The sequence below is a fragment of the Giraffa tippelskirchi genome, chromosome 6, assembly GCF_054371585.1.
Source record: "Giraffa tippelskirchi isolate mGirTip1 chromosome 6, T2T-mGirTip1v1.2.pri, whole genome shotgun sequence".
Lineage (NCBI taxonomy): Eukaryota > Metazoa > Chordata > Mammalia > Artiodactyla > Giraffidae > Giraffa > Giraffa tippelskirchi.
The window spans coordinates 118056763-118078858 of record NC_137280.1 but is presented as its reverse complement, the minus strand read 5'-3'; the positions used below and the strand labels follow the sequence as shown (position 1 = coordinate 118078858).

Genomic DNA, 22096 nt, shown 5'->3' with positions numbered 1-22096 from the left:
ACATATTAAATGTTCCAACCAAAAGACATAGACTAGTTGAATGGATACAACAATATATATGCTGTCAGCAAGACATCCACTTCTGATATGGGTACACATACAGACTGAAAGTGAGGGGATGAAAAAATTATTCCATGAAAATGGAAACTAAAAGAAAGCTGGAGTAGCAATACTCATACCAGACCAAAAAAAAAAAAAAAAAAAAAACTTTAAAATAAAAAATGTTGAATGTTACAAGAGACAAAGTAGTACTCTACATAATGATCAAGGGATCAATCCATGAAAAAGATAACAATTACAAATATATACACACCCAACATAGGAGCATCTCAATATATGTCAAATAAACAGCCATTAAAGGAGAAATTAACAGTAACACAATAATAGTGGGGAACTTTAACATCCCACTTTCATCAATGAACAGATCATTCAGAAAATAAGGGGGGAAAGGCCTTAAATGACACATTAGACCAGATCGAATTTATCTGTACAGAATTCCATCCAAAAACAGCAGAATACACATCCTTATCAAGTGCACATGAAACATTCTCCAGGACTGATCACATACTGGGTCACAAAGTGAGCCTCAGAAAATTTTAAAATACTAAAATCATATCAAGCATCTTTTCCAACCAGAACGCTATGAGATTAGACATTAACTACAGGAAAAAATTACTGTAAAAATAAAACCCCACAAACATGTGGAGGATAAACAATATACTACTAAACAACCAATGGATCACTGAAGAAACAAAAATAAACATAGAGACAAATGAAAACGAAAGCATGACAATCCAAAACCTATAGGACACAGAAATAGCAGTTCCAAGGGGAAAGTTTATAGCAATACAATCTTACCTCAGGAAACAATAAAAATCTCAAATAAACAATCCAACCTTACACGTGAAGCAACTAGAAGAACAAACAAAACTCAAAGTTAATAAAAGGAAAGAAATCATAAATATCAGAGCATAAATGAAATGGAGACAAAGAATACGATAGAAAAGATCAATGAAACTAAAAGCTAATTATTTGAAAAGATAAAATTGATAAAACTTTAGACACAATCACGAAGAAAAAAAAAGGGAGAGGGCTCAAATCAATAAAATTAGACATGAAAAAAAGAGATATTACAATGGACACCACAGAAATACAAAGAATCATAAGAGACTACTACAAGCAAATATACAACAATAAAATGGACAACCTAGAAGAAATGGATGAATTCTTAGAAAGGTACAATCTTCCAAGACTGAACCAGAAAGAAATAGGAAATATGAACAGGTCAATCACAAGTACTGACATTGAAACTGTGATTTTAAAACTTGCAACAAACAAAAGTCCAGTACCCAATGGCTTCACAGGCAAATTCTATCAAACATTTAGAGAAGAGTTAATACCTATATTTCTGCAACTCTTCCCAAAAGTTGCAGAAGAAACACTCCCTAGCTCATTCCATGAGGCCATCATCATCCTAATACCAAAACCAAAGATACCATCAAAAAATAAAAAGAAGAAAGTTACAGGCCAATATCAGTGAATAGCATAGACACAAAATCCTCAACAAAATAGCAAACAAAATCCAACAACACATTAAAAAGATCATACACCATGATTGCGTGGGATTTGTCCCAGAAATACAAGGATTCTTTGATATCCATAAATCTATTAGTGTGATGCACCATGTTAACAAACTGAAGAATACAAACCATTTGATTATCACAACAGATGCAGAAAAAGCTTTTGACAAAATTCAACACCCATTTATGAAAAAAAACCTCCAGCAAGTGGCCATACACAGAACTTACCTCAACATTAATAAAGGTTATATGTGACAAACCCACAGCTAACATTATTCTCAATGGTGAAAAGCTTAAAGATCAGAAACAAGTCAAGGATGTCTATTCTTGCCACTTTTATTCAACACAATTGTGAAAGTCCTAGTCACAGTAATAAGAGAAGAAAAAGAAATAAATGGAATCCAAATCAGAAAAGAAGTAAGGTTGTCACTGTTTGCAGATGACATCATACTATACGTAGAAAATCCTAAATATGCTACCAGAAAACTACTAGAGCTCAATGAATTCAGTAAATTTGGAGGAAATGAATTAATACACAGAAATCTCTTGCATTCCTATACACTCACAATGAAAAAAGGAAGATAGATTAAGGAAACAATCCTGTTTACCACTGCATCAAAAAGAATAAATACACCTAGGAATAAACCTACCTAAGGAGACAAAAGACCTGTACTCTGAAAACTAAGATGCTGATAAAAAAAAAAAAAACTGAAGATGACACAAACAGTTGGAAAGATATACTAAAATGACTATACTACCCAATGTGAAAGTCACTCAGTAGCGTCCAACTCTTTGTGACCCCATGGACTATACAGCCCGTGGAATTCTCCAGGCCAGAATACTGGAGTGGGTAGCCTTTCCCTTCTCCAGGGGATTTTCTCAACCCAGGGATCAAACCCAGGTCTCCCACATTGGAGGTGGATTCTTTACCAGCTGAGCTATGAGGGAAGCCCCATAGGAACAATCCAAAGGAATGCATAGATTCAATGCAATACCAATGGCATTTTTCACAGAACTAGAACAAAAAATTTTTTTAATTTGTATGGAAATACAAAAGACCCAAAATAGCCAAAGCAACCCTGACAAAGAAAAGCAGAGCTGTAGGATAAGGCTCTCTGACTTCAGACTATACTACAAAGCTATAGCAATCAAAACAGTATGGTACTGGGGCAAAAACAGAAACATAGATCAATGAAAAAGAATAGAAATTGCAGGAATAAACCCACACCCTATGATCAATTAATCTGTGACATAAGAAGCAAGATTATACAATGGAGAAAAGACAGTCTACTCAATAAGTGATGCTAGGAAAATTGGACAGCTACATGTAAAAGAATAAACCCAGAACATTCTTTAATATCATCCACAAATATAAATTCAAACTAATTCGAAGACCTAAATGCAATGCCAGACACTGTAAAACTTAGAGGAAAACATAGGCAGAACTTTCTTTGACATAAATGGTAGTAATATCTTCCTTCATCTGCCTTTTAGAGTAATGAAAATAAAAATGAACAAATGGAACCTAATTAAACTTAAAAGCTTCTGCAAAGCAAAGGAAATCATGAACAAAAAGACAACCCACAAAATGGGAGAAAACATTTGCAAATGAAGCAACCTATAAGTGATTAATGTTCAAAGTGTACAAAATGGGCAGAAGATCTACACAGATATTTCTCCAAAGACAACATACAAATATCAAGAAGAACATGAAAAGATGCCCCGCATCACTAATTATCAGAGAAATACAAATCAAAACTATATTGAGGTATCATCTCACACCAGTCAGAATGTCCATCACCAAAAAAATCTACAAACAAACATGATAGAAAGCCCAGAGATAAACCCATGCACCTATGGATACCTTATCTTTGACAAAGGAGGCAAGAATATACAATGGAGGAAAGACAGCCTCTACAATAAGTGGTGCTGGGAAAACTGGACAGCTATGTGTAAAAGAATGAAACTAGAATACTTTATAACACCATACACAAAAGTAAACTCAGAATGAATTAAAGATTTAAATGTAAGGCCAGAGACTAAAAAACTCTTAGAAGAAAACATAGGTGGTACACATTTTGACATACATCGCAAGATCCTCTTTGACTCACATATGAAAGAGAAATAAAAACAAAAGTAAACAAACAGGACTTAATTAAACTTAAAAGCTTTTGCACAGCAAAGGAAACGATAAACAAGATTAAAGAGCAACCCTCAGAATGGAAGAAAATAAACTGCAAATGAGACAACTTACAAAAGATTAATTTCCAAAATATACAAGCATCACATGCAACTCAATATCAGAAAAATAAACAACCCAATCAAAAAATGGGCAGAAGACCTGAACAGACATTTCTCCAAAGAATACGTACAGATGACCAACAACCACATGAAAAGAAGCTTAACGCCACTCATTATGAGAGAAATGCAAATCAAAACTACAATGAAGTATCACCTCACACCAGTCAGAATGGCCATCATTAAAGAATCTACAAACAATAAATGCTGGAGAGAAGTGGAGAAAAGGGAACTTTCTTGCACTGTTGGTGGGAATGTAAATTGATACAGCCACTATGGAGAACAGTTCAGAATAGAACTACATATGACCCAACAATCCCACTGCTGGGCATATACCCTGAGGAAAAAACATTATCAAAAGAGACACATGTACTCCAAAGTTTGTTGCAGCATTTTTTTACAATAGCTAGGACATGGAAGCAATCTAGATGTCCACCAATAAATGAATGGATAACAAAGATGTGGTACATATATACAATGGAATATTACTCAGCTATAAAAAAAAAAGAACACATTTAAGTCAGTTCTAATGAGTTAGATGAACCTGGAGCATAGTATACAAAGTGAAGTAAGTCAGAAAGAGAAAGACAAATATTGTATATTAATGCATGTGTATGGAATCTAGAAAGATGGTACTGATGAACCTACTTGCGGGGCAGCAATGGAGTTGCAGACATAGAGAACAGACTTGTGGACACAGTGAGGGAAGGAGAGAGTGGGATGAACTGAGAGAATATCATGGAAACATATACATTACCATATGCAAAATAGATAGCAAGTGAGAATTTACTGTGTAAAACAGGGAGCTCAACCTAGTGTTCTGTGACAACCTAGAGGGATGGAATCGGGTGGGAGATGGGAGAGGGGTTCAAGAGTGAGGGAACATATATATATCTGTGGCTGATTCATGTTGATATGTGGCAGAGGCCAACACAATATCGTAGACCAATTGCTCTCCAATAATTGAATTTTGTTCTATACTTCAATATTGTACAATTATAATCTTTAATAATTATTAGCTACTCAAGAACAGTTATGTTTTATGAGTATTGTTAAATTGTCATCACCAACAGAATGATACTCAGATGCGTTCTTTCTATAAAACTTTATAAGTAATAAAAAAGAAAAAAGTCTACAAACAATAAATGCTATAGAGGGTATAGAGAAAAGGGAACCCTTCTACACTGTTGTTGTTCAGTTGCTCAGTTGTGTCCAACTCTTTGCGACCCCATAGACTGCAGCACATTAGGCTTCTCTGTTCTTCACGATCTCCTGGAGCTTGTTCAAACTCATGTACATTGAGATGGTCATGCCATCCAACCATCTCTATCTCTATCTCTATCATCCCCTTCTCCTCCTGCCTTCAATCTTTCCCAGCAGCAGGATCTTTTCTAATGAGTCAGCTCTTCATATCAGGTAGCCAAAGTACACCGTTAGTGGAATGTAAACTGGTACAGCCACTATGGAGAACAGTACAGAGTTTCCTTTAAAAAGTAAAAATAGCACAGTATCATATAAGCCAGCAATCCCACTCCTGGACACAATCCAGAGAAAACCATAATTTGAAAAGATACATGCATCCCAGTGTTCATTGCAGCACTGTTTAAATAGCCAAGACATGGAAGCAAGCTAAATGGCCATCAACAGGGGAATGGATAAAGATGTTGTACAATGGAATATTACTCAGCCATTTAAAAGAATAAAATGATGCCATTTGCTGCAGCATGGATGGAGCTGGAGATTATCATACTAGGTGAAGTAAATCAGACAGAGGAAGACAAATACCATATGATATTACTTTTATACACGATCTTTAAAAATGATACAAATGAACTTATTTACAAAATAGAAAAAGACTCAATTTAGAAAATGAACTTATGCTTACCAGGAGGGAAGGGGAGGGGGAGGGATAAAGTGGAAGTTTGGGACTGACATGCACACATTGGTATATTTAAAATAGATAACCAACAAGGACCTACTGTATAACACAGGGAACTCTGCTCAATACTTTGTAATAACCTAAATGAGAAAAGAATTTGAAAAAGAATAGATACATGTCTGTGTATAACTGAATCACTTTGCTATATACCTGAAACTAACACAATATTGAGAATCAACTATACTCCATTATAGCTTGGTGTGCCACTTCCATTTTTTTCACCTTCAGTCTCTGTCTGTGCCTTTCACAGAGCTTCCAACAGAGCTAGGTCGAGACAAAGCACCTGGAGGTTTATAACGTCTGTGGTCCATAGGAACCACTATTAAGAGGGCCCAGGGAGGAATTTACTATTTTCAGTGGAAAACAAGTGGTTATTATGATTTTATACTTTGGATCTGGATTTGCTGCACATTTCTGTATAGTAAGACACCAAATGCTTTAAAAAATAATCCTTGAGGTATGAGGAGGAGCATTTTAAGAGGTGTAGTCTGTTTGAAGAAAGGACCAAACTCTTGAACTTAGCATCTAACTTATGGCATAAATCCTTAATGCCTCTTCTCTGAAATATGGAACATGATAATTGAGCTTGTGCTTTTCATTTGGATAATATTCCATTATTAGCTTCTTAATTAAATATGTATGTGATTTAGCTTGTTTCTCTGTCTTAAATTCTGAATTTCAATTTTTGATTGCTGAGTCAGGAATTTGTCAGTAATTCATTGTAAAAGAAAAATGCAAACTTTTCCTGTAATTCTTTTTTTAATTTAAAGGGAGAAAAAAGATCCACTTTTAGGTTTTTTTTAACTTGGAAAGAATAAATTCATTTTTCTCCATGAGCAATAATTAGTTAATCATTAGGAAAACTAGTAGTGCATTCAGATTTAAGAGCTCCATTTTATTCCTCTAGACCTGTACCATAAAACTGAAACTTGTGCCTTGATAAATGTGCTACTGACCAACTTAGTCTTGCTTAGACTGAATGAAAGAATATTTGAAATGGAATATAATAGTATGTGAGAAAATATAAGAAATATTCCCATTTTATTCTGGAGCTATGACTAGTAGAAATGGGTTATGAGATGGCTCTGATTAGTAATTGTATCACTGAATCAAAATTATGAGTAGGGAAATGCTGCTTACCACTTAAAATGTAATGACTTATTTCCTAGGGCTTTATATTAGGGCAAGGGGTGGTGCTAATGGTAAAGAATACACCTGCAATGCAGGAGATGCAAGAGACGTGGGCTCCATCCCTGGGTTGGGAAGATCCCCTGGAGTAGGGTATAGCAACCCACTCCAGTATTTTTGCCTGGAAAATTCCATGGACAGAGGAACCTGGAAGTTTATAGTCCATGGGGCCACAAAGAGTTGGACACGACTGAGCGACTGAGCACACACTGAATATTTTAACCCCGGTTTGGTCACTAGAATAACTATCTTTCTTGAGGCTCTTCAGTAACCACCTGGCAACTACTTAATGTGAAGAACCAACTCACCAGAAAAGACCCTGATGCTGGGAGAGACTGAAGGCAAAAGGAGAAGGGAGCGGCAGAGGATGAGATGATCAGATAGCATCACCTACTCAACGGACATGAATTTGAGCAAACTCCAGAAGACAGCAAAGGACAGGAAAGCCTGATGTGCTTCAGTCCATGGGGTCACAAGAGTTGAACATGACTTAATGACTGAACAACAACTACTACTACTGCTACTTACAGATGGATGCAATTTAGTGTAAATGACTGTCCAACTATTCCACATATTTGTGTCATTTTTTGATTATCTGTTGATGAGTCAGATGTTTTTCTGTGCTAGGAGAGTTTTGCTATGTAACATTAAGAATTTTTACCTTTGGGAACAGGAGAAGCAAGAGTAAGAGTTTAGGGTTCAGAAAATGATTTTGAATTCTTCGTTCAAATCTTTGCTAAGTTACAAACTTAGCCTTCCAGATTTTCTCAGAGAAAATGGGAATAAAACCTTTCTGTTATTTTGAGATTTGTTGAGCTATCTAAAAACATTTTAAGTGCTGGTAAAAAACTATACTCCAATATAAAATAAAAATTTTTAAAGAAACTGTTCTGGTCATATTAATACCTCACAATAGACTTTCAAGCAAATAGTAAGAATAAAGAGAGTTACTACATGATAAAAGTTGCTGTTCACCAGGCAGATAGAACAAATTTAAAACCATACCCTCAAAATACATAAAGCAAATTTGATAGTGTTACAAGGAGGAACTGAAAATCTACCACCATTCCAGGAGATTTTAACATTAACTCTCACAGTAGTTGTCTTGAGCAAATAAAAACTGATAGGGGTAGAAGATTTGAACTATACAACAAATAAACTTGATTGATACACGTATGTAGAACCCTGGAATTAAAGAAAACAAAATCTTTTTCAAACTCACACAAAGCCACACAAAAAACATATACCAGGTACAATGCCACAGAAAAACTTTTCAGTAACACATAATCAAAATTATAAAATGTTCTCTGATCATGATGCAGTAAAACAGAAATAACAGAAAAGATAAGAAAAGAATCTCTGCACATTTGGAGACTTAAATGTGTAATTATAAATAATTCATAAGTCAAAGAAGAAATTATAATGGACATTATAATTTTGAAACTATTACAAATTAAGTGATTAGGGATACATCTATATATATTTATTTGATGTCTATTATAGATATATATCAGAACTTGTATGATGCACATACAACCACAGATAGAAGGATATATTTGCATTAGAAAAAATGCTTATATTAGAAAATAATAAGAAGTTTAGACATCAGAGGTCTGAGCATTCAACTCAAGAAATTACAAAAAGAACAGCAGTTTCTTCTGGAGAAAACAGAAGGCAAAAAGCAGGGTGGGGAGGAGGGACAGGTAAGAGCAAACATTTTTAAAATAGAAAACAAACAACGAGGATTAATAAAACCAAAAAATATTCTTTGCAAAACCTAATAAAATAGCAAACCCAGCAAGACTGATCAGGAAAGAGTATAAACAATACTAGGAATGAAAAAGAAGACATCATTATCACAGATTTAGCAGCGATTTTTTTAAAAAACACAACAGATTACTACAAAAAACTTTATTCAATCTATATGAAAACATAAATGAAATGGACCATTTCCTAGAAAGATGATTTGCCAAAATGAACTCAAGAAGAAATGGAAAACTTGAAAAGCCTATAAAAGAAGGCAAATCAATAATTAATCTACTCACAAAAACAAAACCAAAAACACCAAGCCCCGACAGTTTAAGAGGCATTTGTATCTTATACAAAATGTTTCAGAAAATAAGGAAAAGCTCCTCAATTCATTTTATGTTGCTAGTAAACTCTTAAAACCAATGTCAGACAATAACAGTAAAAGATTAAAAAGTATGGGCCAATCTCACTTATGAACCATAGATAGAAAAATTCCAAATAGAACTCTAGCAAATCAGATTTCTAGAAGATAAAACCTCATGATCAAGAAGAGCATATCCCAGTAATACAAGTATCAATAAACTCTAAGCTCCAAGTGTAATTCTCTACATTAACATAATAAGGAAGAAAAATCTGTGAACCCCTAAAGATATAGAAAAAACACATCATACAATTCAACATCCATTTATGATTTCTAAAAAAAAAAAAAAAACTTAACTAATTAGCAGTAGAAGAGAACTCCCTTAAGAAAGAAATAAGTTTTGAGAATTATCTCTAGTAATGTCCTCTGGATTCAATTACTGGCACTTGAAACTGAGTGGACGGGGGCCTCCTGGTGTCTGCCTGGTGGCATCTCATCATTGCAGCTGAGCAGGGACTGCTGTGTGTGTTCTTGTCCTTCCTTTTCTGAAGAGAAATTCATGTAAGTCTCCATCCTGCACTTGCTTCACCTCCGGTCATTTGCTGAGGAGAGCGGAGGGCTGGGACTTGTCTTATGAGTTCACAGATCATCAGATGACATGACACTACTGTGCTGTGCTTAGTCGCTCGGTTGTGTCCAACTCTTTGCAACCCCATGGACTGTAGCCCACCAGGCTCCTCTGTCCATGGGAATTCTCCAGGCAAGAATGCTGGAGTGGGTGGCCATGCCCTCCTCCAGGGGATCTTCCCAGCCCAGGGATCAAACCCAGGTCTCTGCATTGCAGGCAGATTCTTTACCATCTGAGTTACCAGGGAAGCCCACATTATACTACATCAGGACCCAAAGGACAGCCTGCACATCTCCCAGGTATCTCCTGGTAGTTGATCTAGAAGGAGCAATTAGATGTGCCCTGGCACGCATCCCTTGGGAAGAGGTTACCATGTTACATATGTAATGAAGATTGAAATAAATCTTTAGTTACTCTGTCATGCCCAACTCTTTGTGACGCCGTAGACTGCAACCCGCCAGGCTCCTCTGTCCATGAGATTCTCCAGGCAAGAATACTGGAGTGGGTTGACAGGCCCTCTGCCAGGATCTTCCCTACCCAGGGATCGAACCCAGGTCTCCCACATTGCAGGTGGATTCTTTACCATCTGAGCCACCAGGGATGCCCATATAGAAGGGCAGACTGTGACAAAAACTACCTGGCTCTTCAGAAACCTCATTTCCTCTTCTTTCCTTCCAGTGTACTAGATACCAGTCCACTACAGAATCCAGCCTCCATCGCAGTTAAGTGTGGCCGTATGACTGAATTCTAGTTATAGGAACATAAGCATAAGTGGTGCACACCACTTCCGGGCCTGATCTGTGAAATTCTCTTATGTATGACTCTTCAACCTTCCTTCCATTTCTGCGGTAGTCTTGAAACCACATTTTGGAGAGAACTTGGATGCTTTGTGTGATCATTTAGAGAACTGTCCACCCACCAGAAATCCATGACATGAAAGTTAACTGAGCAAGAAATAAACTCACTCTCTGCTGCAGACAGAGATTTTGAAGCCTATTACAGCATCTAATATTATCATAATTAATAAATACATCCTCCATCATATTTTAGTTGTGTTAAACTCTTCTCTTTAGGGTCAGCAACAAATCGGGCTTCCCTGGTAACTCAGCTGCTAAGGAATCCACCTGCAATGCAGGAGACCCCAGTTCAATTCCCGGGTCAGGAAGATCCACTGGAGAAGAGAAAGTCTACCCACTCCAGTATTCTGGCCTGGAGATTCCATGGACTGTATATTCCATAGGGTCGCAAAGAGTTGGACATAACTGAATGACTTTCACTTTCAACAAATCAAGAATGCTCAATGTCTCATGGAGATTCCTTTGAAAAACTAGAAATAGAGCAACCATATAATCCAGCAATCCCACTCCCAAACGTTTGTCTGGAAAAAACAAATACTCTAATTTGAAAAGATACACACACCCCAGTGTTTATAACAAAACAATTTACAATAGCCAAGACATGAAAGCAACCCAAGTATCCATCAACACATGACTGTTTTAAGAATATGTGGAGTATACACACATGCAAATACACATAAACATAATAGAATATTGTTGTTGCTCAGTTGCTAAATCATGTCCAACTCTTTGCAACCCCATTTTTAGACCTGCTTGACCATGTCCAATTTACCTTGACTCATGGACCTAACATTCGAGGTTCATTAATATTACCATGAAAATGAATTAAATGTTGCCATTTGCAGCAACATGGATGAACTTAGAGATTATCATACTAAGTCAGACAGACAAAGACAAATATCATATGATATCACTTACATGTATAATGCAAAAAATAATACAAATGGATCTATGTACCTAACAGAAACAAACTCACAGACACAGAAAACAAACTTAGGACTGCCAAAGGGGAAAGTGGGGGATAAATGAGGAGAATGGGATTAACAGATACAAACTACTACACATAAAATAGATAAGCAACATGGATTTACTATATAATACATGGAATAATAATCAATATCCAAAAACTTATAATGCATAAGTCTGAATATATATATATGTATTTATATAACTGAACTATTTTGCTATACACCTGAAACTAACACAATATTGTAACTTCAATAAAAGAAAACAAAGAATGTTCACTGTCTCCCCTCCTTTCATATGGTGCCAGAGACCAGCAAATATAGTAATAAGATGAATGGATGGACAGAAGGACAAACTGATAGATATGGGTAGGTGGGTAAAGACTGAAAAGGAAAAACAAAAATGTTATTACTTATGGTGTATATAAATATGTAGGAAATCAAAGAGTTTCTAAAGACACACTATTAAGAACAAATAAAACTGTTTGGCAACTTTGCCAAGAGATACGGAAAAGTCACCTTTGATTTTAAACAATTTGAAAATGTTATTCTTAAACAATGCAGAATATATAAGAACACAAAAATATACAAGATACCAAAGAATCACTCTAGCCAAAGGGTATGCACATGTTTTATGGAGAAAATTATATATTTATAAAACATATTTGAAAGACATACAAATGATGATGTATTCATGACTGGAAAGGCTCAATATAGATAGAAGTTCTCCCCCAAGTTGACTATAAATTTTATGAACTTCCAAACAAATTCAAATAAAACGAAGAATAGCCAAGACAATCCAGACAGGTAGGAAATTGTAGATAAGAATTCTTACAAGGCTAGAGCCATTAAAATATAGTCATATTGCTGCAAGAATGAATAAATACACCTATGGAAGTGAATAGAAAGGCCAGAAACAGATATAGATAAATAGATAAGCCAAATACACAACACAAGAAGCAGACTTTTTAAAAAAATCAGAGAGAGGGACTTCCATGGCAGTCCAGTGGTTAAGACACCATGTTCCCACTGCAGGGGGTGCAGGTTCGATTCCTGGTTGGGGAACTAGAATCCCACCATGCCATGCAAAGCAGCAAAAAATAAAAATAAAATAACAAGTCAAGGAGAAACCATACACAATTCAATCAGTGGTTCTAAGATAATTAACTATCCATATGAAGACAAGATAAAGTTAGAGGGGTGGAAAAGGGTGGGAGGTGAAAGGGAGGTTCAAGAGGGAGGAGAAATAGGCACACCTATGGCTAATTCATGTTGATGTACGGCAGAAATCAAACCAATATTGTAAAGCAGTCAATCAATTAAAAATAAATAAACATAATTTTTTTAAAAGATAAAGTTAGAGCAAAACTGTAAAACTTTTAGAAGAAAACATAAAATATCTGTACAAATTTTTAGGATACACAAACAGTTCATACAAATCAACAAAAAAAGGAACAACCCAACTGACAAATGGGCAGGAGGCCTAAATAGACATTTCTCCTAAGAAGACACATGGATGACAGATAGGCACGTGAAAAGATGCTGAACATTGGTAATTATTAGAGAAATGCAAATCAAAACTACAATGAAGTACCACCTCACACCAGTCAGAAAGGCTATCATTAAAGAATCTACAAATAACAAATGCTAGAAAGTGTGTGAAGAAAAGGGAACCCTCCTACATTGTTGGTAGGAACGGAAACAGGTGCAGCCACTATGGAAAACAGTATGGAGGTTCCTCAAAACTAAAAATAGAGTTGTCATATGATCTGGAAATCCCACTCCTGGGCATATGTCCAGACAAAACTCTAGTTCAAAGAGATGTATGCACTCCTATGTTTATAGCAGCACTATTCACAGTAGCCAAGACATGGAAACAACCTAAATGTCCATCAACAGATGAATGGATAAAGAAGATGTGGTACATCTTCTACAATGGAATACTACTTGGACATAAACAAGAATGAAATAATGCCACTTGCAGCAACATGGATGGATCTAGATATTATCATACTAAATGAAGTAAGTCAGAAAGAGAAAGACAAGTACCATATGATATCACTTACACGAGGAATCCAAAATACGACACAAATGAATATATCTATGAAACAGAAACAGACTCACAGATATAGAGAACAAACTTGTGGTTGCCAAGGGCGAGGGGAGTAGAGGAGGGATGGATTATGAGTTTGGTATTAGCAGGTGGAAACTAACATACACAGGATGGATAAACAACAAGGCCCTACTGTAACTATATTCAATACCTTGTGATAAACCATAATGGAAAAGAATATGAAAAGAATGTATGTATGTATATATGTGTGTATATAATTGAATCACTTTGCTGTATAGCAAAAATTAACACAATATTGTAAATCAACTATAGTTCAATTTTTCCAGTAAAAACATTTTTTAATTTTTATTAGAGTACAGTTGATTTATAATTTTGTGTTACTGTACAGCAAAGTGAATCAATTATACAAAAACTTATATCCCCTCTTTTTAGATTTCCTTCCCATCTATGTCATCGCAGACCACTGAGTAAGTACAGTTTCCTGTGCTATATAGTAGGTTCTCATTAGTTATCTATTCTATACATAGTATCAATAGTGTTTGTGTTATTTTTGTCGCTAAGTCATATCTGACTCTTTTCCACCCCATGGACTGTAGTGCACCAGGCTCCTCTGTCCATGGGATTTCCCAGGCAAGGATACTAGAGTTGGTTGCCATTTCCTTCTCCAGGGGATCTTCTCGACCCAGGAATCGAACCCCCGTCTCCTTCACTGGCTGGCAGATTCTCTACCGTCTGGGCCACCAGGGAAGCCTCACCAATAGTGTATATGTGTCAATACCAACATCCCCATTCATCCCAAACTCCCCTTGGTGTTCATACATTTGTTCTCTATGTCCATGCCTATTTCTGTTTTGCAAATAAGATCATCTATACCATTTTTCTAGATTCCACATATATGCATTAATATATGATACTTGTTTTTTCTCTGATATATTTCACTGTATGACAGTCTCTAGGTCAATCCATATCTCTACAAATGATCCAGTTTCATTCCTTCTTATGACTGAGTAATATTCCATTGTATACATGTACCATATCGTCCTTGTTAATTCCTCTGCTGATGGATATTTAGGTTGCTTCCACATCCTGGCAAGTGCAAACAGTGCAGCAATGAATACTGGGGCACATGTGTCTTTTTGAATTATGGTTTTATCTGGTTATATGCCTGGTAGTAGGATTGCTGGGTCACACGGCAGTTCTATTTTTAGTTTTTTGAGAATCCGCCACACTGTTCTCCATAGTGGTTTATCAACTTACATTCCTACCAACAGTGCAAGGGAGTTCCTTTCTCTCCATGCCCTCTCCGGCATTTGCTGTTTGTAGATTTTTTAATGATGGCCATTCTGATGGGTGTGAAGTGATACCTCATTGTAGAAAATAAAATACCTGTACAACTGAGAGAAAAAAGTTTTCTTAACAAGAAACTACAAATACAAGCCATAAAGGAAAAGATACATAAATTTGACTACATTTTATATTCAGGGAGATATTTGTACTTGCTTGCTCGTCTCTGCACAAAGAAATCCAGAAAGAAATGAATAACAGTGCTGGAGGGCTAGACAGATGGAGAATAAGAGTGAAAGAAAATCATTTCATTTATACTTACATTAACCATGTGACTATAGTATCTATTTTAACAATAATTTTTTATTTATGGTATCTTCAAAGGATTCCATAAGTAAAGTGAAAAGACAAGCCACAATCTGAGGCAAGATGTTTATGGTCACATAAAACTGTATTAGTATGGTGGGCTACATAAAGAAATTTTTAATAAGAAAAAAGACATTTCAATAGAAACTAGGCAAAGGTATGAACACACAAAACACAGAAGTGAAACCTGATGGGCAATAATAAGATGAAAGGTTACTCAACTTCATAATAACTAGGAAAATGCTCTTTAAATTTACATTGCAGTACAATTCCACCCTCATAAGAGTGGCAGTAATTAACAAGTCCAATAGCACCCAGTGTTGATGAGTTCCTGGGGAAACAGGGTCTTTATATGCTTCTAGAGGAAATACAAATTGGCACCATCCCTTTGAAGAGCAATTTGGTAAAATCTAATTAAGTTAAAGACATGTGTATATCCTGTAATCCAGCAGTTAACATTTCCAAGTATATACCAGAGAGAGTATGCACAAAATAACATTTAAAGAACATTCACAGTACCACTGTTTATAATAAAGAAAAATTGGAAACCTTCTAAATAACCATTGGCAAAAAAAAAAAAAAAACAACAGATAAAGAGTTGAAGTCTATTCACAGAATGGAAACATTAAATGAATGAAATAGAACTACATGTATTAACATGGCTAAATCCCCAAAAAACCTAAGATTAGTTTAAAAAGCAACTCCTTTAAAGATATATACAATATGGTATTGTTTACATCAAGTTTTTAAAACACTGAAAATACATACTATACATTGTCTGTTGGTACATTCATATGTAATGATTGTAACAAAACATAATAAAGACAACCAAAATAATCCCTGTCAGTGGTTTGTTATTAGTGGGAGTGAAGAGAATAGGATAAGGTGAGGGCATGTAAGAGACTTCAACTGTACCTGTAATATCCTATCTATTTTTTAAGGTGTTTGTTTTTTTTTTAACGTGGGCCATTTTTAAAGTCTTTATTGAATTTGCTACGATATTGTTCCTGTTTTACATTTTGGTTTTTTGGCTGTGATGCATATGGGATCTTAGCTCCCCAGCTAGAAATCAAATCTGCACCCCTGCATTGGAAGGCAAAGTCTTAACCACTGAACCACCAGGGAAGTCCCTATTATTTTTTCATCTAAAGAAAATATGGCAGGATATTGACATATAATAAATAGGGCAGGCTAGCGGATAATATGTGATGAGCACAGCAGAGTTTGCTATGTACTTCTCTACAATTTTTCATATAATGAATACATTTTTAAAGTTGGATCCAGACTGTAAATAATGGAAGAATCTTTGACTGGCAACATTTATCCTTTATGTCCTATTTTTTAAAAATTCATTGCTATACTTTTTATTAAAGTGCAAATATACAAATATAAACCATAAACTGTAATAATCTATTCTTTAAATATACTGGAGGGTAGGTATAATTTAATTTTTCTAATAAACAAAAACTCATTTCAAAAAGGAAATAAAAGAAAAAAATGAAGTTTCATTTTTAAGATGATAAACTAAATCAAGGCCACAGTCTTCTCCTTTGGGAACAAATCCATAAAAATGTTGGCAAAATTGTTAATATATGCTTAAGTTTAAAACAAGAAAGGACACTCTAGTTGACTACAAAATGTGAAGAATCCATGAAAGGCAAAAAAAAGAGAGAGAAAGCTGAAAGCCACAAAGGGATGCCACTGGCCAGGATATAAAACAAAAACAATTCACATGCTCCCTCCCCCCCCAAAAAAAGATGGAAAAAAAAGGAAAGGGTGGAAAAACCAAAAATGTTTCTTGCTCATACTGAAAACTCAGGGCCAGAGAAGTCCTGAGTCAGTGGTGACTAAGAGACCTGGTAACAAGAAGACAGATGTAAGCCTGCACATTCCCACTACCACCCTCAGTGGGCCAAGCATCAGCATGAAGACGTCTGCCTCCAGGGAGGAGCAGTGATTGTGGATGCTTAGGTAAGAGAGACAGGTGCTATCCCAAATAGAAAGGGAATTTGGACCAGGCTCACTCATGCCCAGATCATCCCCCAGGTGTCCTCCTCAGTAAAGCAGTAATTGTGGTTCCCACCCAATCTGACAAATGCTATGTGCACAGAACAGGCAGACACTAAGGGTCACTCAACTAAAGCTAAGCACACCCGGATGGTTCACCAAATATCAACAACCTGAGCAAGGGAAACTTTGCAAACAGGAGAGCTAATTCCAAGGAAATAGAGTTAGGAAAGCAATTACGACAGGATTTTTTATTAACAGAATGTTTTACATACTTAGAAAAATATGAGGATAACATAACCATTAAATAAAAAGAACAGGCTATGAAAAATCACATCTTAATAGAAATTAAACTTTTGAAATTAAAAAAAAAAAAAGACTCAATAAACAGGCTGAGTTGCAGAATGGATACATCTGAAGAAGGAATCTGAGGCCAGAAACTCCTTCAGAACAGGGAAACAAAGAATGGAAAAAAAGAAACTACATAAGAAAACTAGTGAGGGGAAAGTAGAGGGAAGAAAAACAAACATTAAACATAGCCCACAACTGAAGATATACATGTATCTGCAGAAAGAAAGGACCCAAGGTGTGCTAAAATAAATCTCACACACACCTACCCGATATGAAAACTTGAGATAAAACCTCTATGATTAAAACAGCATGATACCATGCATGACTAGACACAAGCCAATGCAACAAAAGAGAAAATCCAGAAATGCAAAAATTTAGTTTTCAGTAATGTACTATCTCAAATCAGCAGGGAAAAGATGGGCTTTAAGGAAAAAATTGTGTTGGCACACTAGACTATCATAGAGAATATAAAACTTGATCAGTTCCTTACACTACACCCCAGGATAAATTCCAAACAAATCAGAGTTTTAAAAGTTAAAAATGAAACCATACAAGTATTAGAAAAAAATGGATGAAAATTCAGCATGATTGGAAAAAGTGGGAAAAACTTTAATTACTATGTCTCAAAATCCAGAAGTAATTAAAAACAAAAACACAGATTTGACTACAAGAAAGTCAAGGTTTTATAGGACAAAAAAATCAATAGCTCCTGTATACTAACTCTAACCAATTATAACATGCAGTAGGGAAAAAAAAGATATCAGTACCACAATGTATCTTAGAATATACCTAATAACAAATGTGCAAGCAATAGTACAGCTATAAGATTTAATTAAAGAATAATTAAAACATGACCTAACTTAAAAGATAATCCATTTTTGAGAATGGGAAGATTTATCATAATAAAGTTATCAATTCTTTCCCAAATAATCTAGAAATTCAATGTAATCATAATTCTAATACCAATAATATTTTTCAAGGAATTGCATTAGGTGATTCCAAAATGCATATGAGGATAGGGAAGGGAAAGCTGGACGAAGGCAATCAAAAGTTACAAACTTCCAGTTACAAGTATTAACAATGTAATGTACAATATGATAAATATAATTAACAGTGCTATATATTACATATGAAAGCTGTTAAGAGTAAATCCTGATAGAAAACCTAGAGATAAACCCACACACCTATGGGTCACATAATCTATAACAAAGGAGGCAAGATTATACAATGGAAAAAAAACAGTCTCTGTAATAAGTGATGCTGGGAAAACTGGATGTAAAAGCGGCATGTAAAAGAATGATATTAGAACACTTCCTAATGCCATACACAAAAACAAACTCAAAATGGACTAACAGCCTGAATGTTAGACTTGACAGTATCAACTCCTAGGAGAAAACAGAGAGAGAACACTCTGACATAAATCACAGCAAGATCTTTTTTGACCCACCTCCCAGAGTAATGAAAATGAAAACAAAATAAACAAATGGAACCTAATTAAATTTAAAAGCTTCTGCACAGCAAAGGAAACCATAAATAAGACAAAAAGGCAACCTTCAGAATGGGAGAAAGTATTTTCAAAGCAAATGACAGAGGTTTAATCTCCAAAATAAAGAGCTCATGCAGCTCAATATGAAAACAACAAACAACCTGATTTAAAAAACGGGCAGAAGATCAAAATAGACATTTCCCTTTAGAAGACATAAAGATGGCCAAAAAACATATGAAAAGACGCTCAACAACACTAATTATTAGAAAAATTCAAATCAAAACTACAAGGAGGTGTCACCTCCCGCTGGTCAGAACGAGGTCATGAAAAAATCTACAAACAATAAATGTTGGAGAGAGTGTGGAGAAAAGGGAACCCTCTTGCACTGTTGGTGGGAATGTAAATTGATACAGTCACCATGGAGAACAAGGGCTTCCCAGGTGGTGCTAGTGGTAAAGAACCTGCTTGCCAATGCAGGAGACTTAAGAGACACAGGTTCGATCCCTGCATCGGGAAGATGCCCTAGAGAAGGAAATGGCAACACACTCCAGTATTCTTGCCTAGAGAATCCCATGGACAGAGGAGTCTGGTGGGCTACAGTCCATGGAGTCGTAAAGAGTCAGACATGGACCAAGAACAAGATGGCGGAGGAGTAGGTGGATGTGGAGTACATCTCTCTCCAGGGATACATCAGGAATACACCTTCAGACACAGAAGTGCATGCAGAACACCAGCTGAGAGCAGACAGGAGTACCTGACCAGCGGAAAAGAATGTAAATAATCACGCAAAACTTGGGAGGAAGTGGGAAGTGGGGGAAACACAGGAGTGTTAGTAGGACTGGACCTGCCCTCAGCAGGTGGGGAAACTGAAGCAGGGGCCCGATCCCCACATTGGGGCAACTGTCTGAGTCAGAGGAGAAACATTTAAGGCTGAAAGTGAAAGAGCTGATCTGTGGCAGCCTAAATGGAATGGGAATCAGACAGTCCTTCTGCAGCCATACATACCTCAGACAGGGACGCAGGTCCCCTAGAAGGCACAGTGGCTGGGAGCTGGAGTTTAGGGATTGTGGAGCATCCCAGGGTGAGGGCTGCTGTTGACCGTGGAGAGATGGATTGAGGGGGTGTGAGGGAGGAGTTCGTGGTGGGAATGCCTGTGGAGCAAAGTCAGGCAGCCATGGGAGCTAGGGGATACTGCTGAGTCACGAGTAGGAGGTGGAGCCATCACCATAGCCTCTCTCTCCCCACAGGCAAGCATCTGCAGCTGAATAGAGAGGCTGGCCCATCAAGTGCCTGACACACCGAACTACAGAGTAGGACCCCACCTAGGGTGCCCCTTTAAGTGCCTGATGCGCCAATCTACAGAGTAGGACCTCAGCCAGGGGGGCCCCTCTGTGTGCCTGAATGGGTGGAGCTATGGAAAAGACTGGCCAAAGAGGCCTTCTGATCGCCAGCTACCAGAGGCTCAAAAAAAGACACTGATAGGACCATAACTCCTGCAGTGGAGGCAGTCTATGTCCCTGCACACTTGGCACTGCCAGGGTCCCCGCAACCCAAGCAGCTGCACCACCTTCACGCGCAACACTCATTGAGGCAGAGCTGCCACAGGTAAAAAAAAAAAAGTCTTGCATCTATGCATGCAGGGTCGCTTCAGTTGTGTCCAGTTCTTTGTGACCCTGTGAACTGTGGCCTGCCAGGCTTTTCTGTCAAGGGAGTTCTCCAGGGGAGAATACTGGAAGGTATTGGCCAATACTGGTTGCCATACCCTTCTAGAGCACAATATTTCCTGTTGCCCTGGCTGCCAACTCCCCTGAATACCTGGTGCTGCCAGAACTGCTGTGACCCAAGCAGCTGCACCACCTCCACACCTGGCCCTCACTGGGGCAAACCCAAGTCCTCCAGAGCAGCCTCAGGAGCAAACCCCAGTGGACAACCCACATGCAGAGGTGGAAATAAAACCACAACTGAAACCCAGGGGCAGTGTGGCTAAGGAATAAGACCCAAAACCTTCCCACCAGCCTTACAAGCTGTAGATTAAATCCACAGATCAACTAGGCAGACTCTGTGCCTATGGAATATATAAAAGGACATTGAGAGCTCCCACAGAAGAAAATGCACTGGTTCTGATAGCTGTGGACATTGAAGGCAAGAACACACAGGAGTAGGACCAGATTAGAATATGAGATGTACCCACAGCAGGTCCAGAGACCAGCACAGAGTTGGAGGGCATCCTAGGGAGGTGGGATGGACTGTGACTCCCAGTGAGGGAAAGGACTCTGACAGCAGTGACTCAAGAAAAACATTTATTATTCTTGGTTTTGACTTGTTCTATAAATTCTTCTGGATTTTTTTTACTTTCTTCCTTTTTTCCATTTTCCCCGCTCTGTTGTAGTTGTCAATTTTAATGGCACTATGAAATCTAATTAAGCTTTTGAACTGTTTTTTCCCTCAGTCACATTTTTAATCGTTGTTGTAAACCTCTGCCTCTACATTGGACCTTTGCAGTTCTGTGGAATTTTCCTTTTTTTTATGTTTTTCTTTCTTTCTTTTTTTCCTTCCTTTCTTCTTTTTTTCTTTTCTCTTTTTTTAATTTTAATTTTTTAAACCTATTATTTTTTCTATATTTATTCCTTTGCTTTTCCTACTATTCTTTTCCCCTTACAGTTAATCTTTGGTGTATATAAATCTTCTTTATCTACCCCTATATAATTTTGCATATCTATTCTTTCTTTTCTTTCTTTCCTTTCCTCTCAACCTATTTGTTAGCTTTATTTTCACTGACTTATTCCCCACTTGGCACCTTGCTTTAGCTTTGCTTTCCAGTTTGTACTTTAGTTAGTTTTGTTCTTAACTGGTAAATATAATTTTTGGTTTCCTTTGTTTGCCAAGTCAATCTATTGTACTTTATTTTTGTTGGACTGTTTTGATTTTGCTTATGGGTGTGTATATATATGTGTGTGTGTGTG

At 36.7% G+C, this 22096-nt stretch overlaps 1 long non-coding RNA gene across 1 annotated transcript in view; it reads right to left on the bottom strand.

Moving 5' to 3' along the window:
* Positions 1-20440, bottom strand: part of LOC145510723 (uncharacterized) — a 69320-nt gene extending 48880 nt beyond the window's left edge. Inside the window, exon 1 of the long non-coding RNA XR_014057235.1 lies at positions 20139-20440. This is a non-coding gene — a long non-coding RNA (uncharacterized LOC145510723). The remainder of the gene's footprint in view (positions 1-20138) is intronic.
* Positions 20441-22096: the final 1656 nt, after the last annotated feature.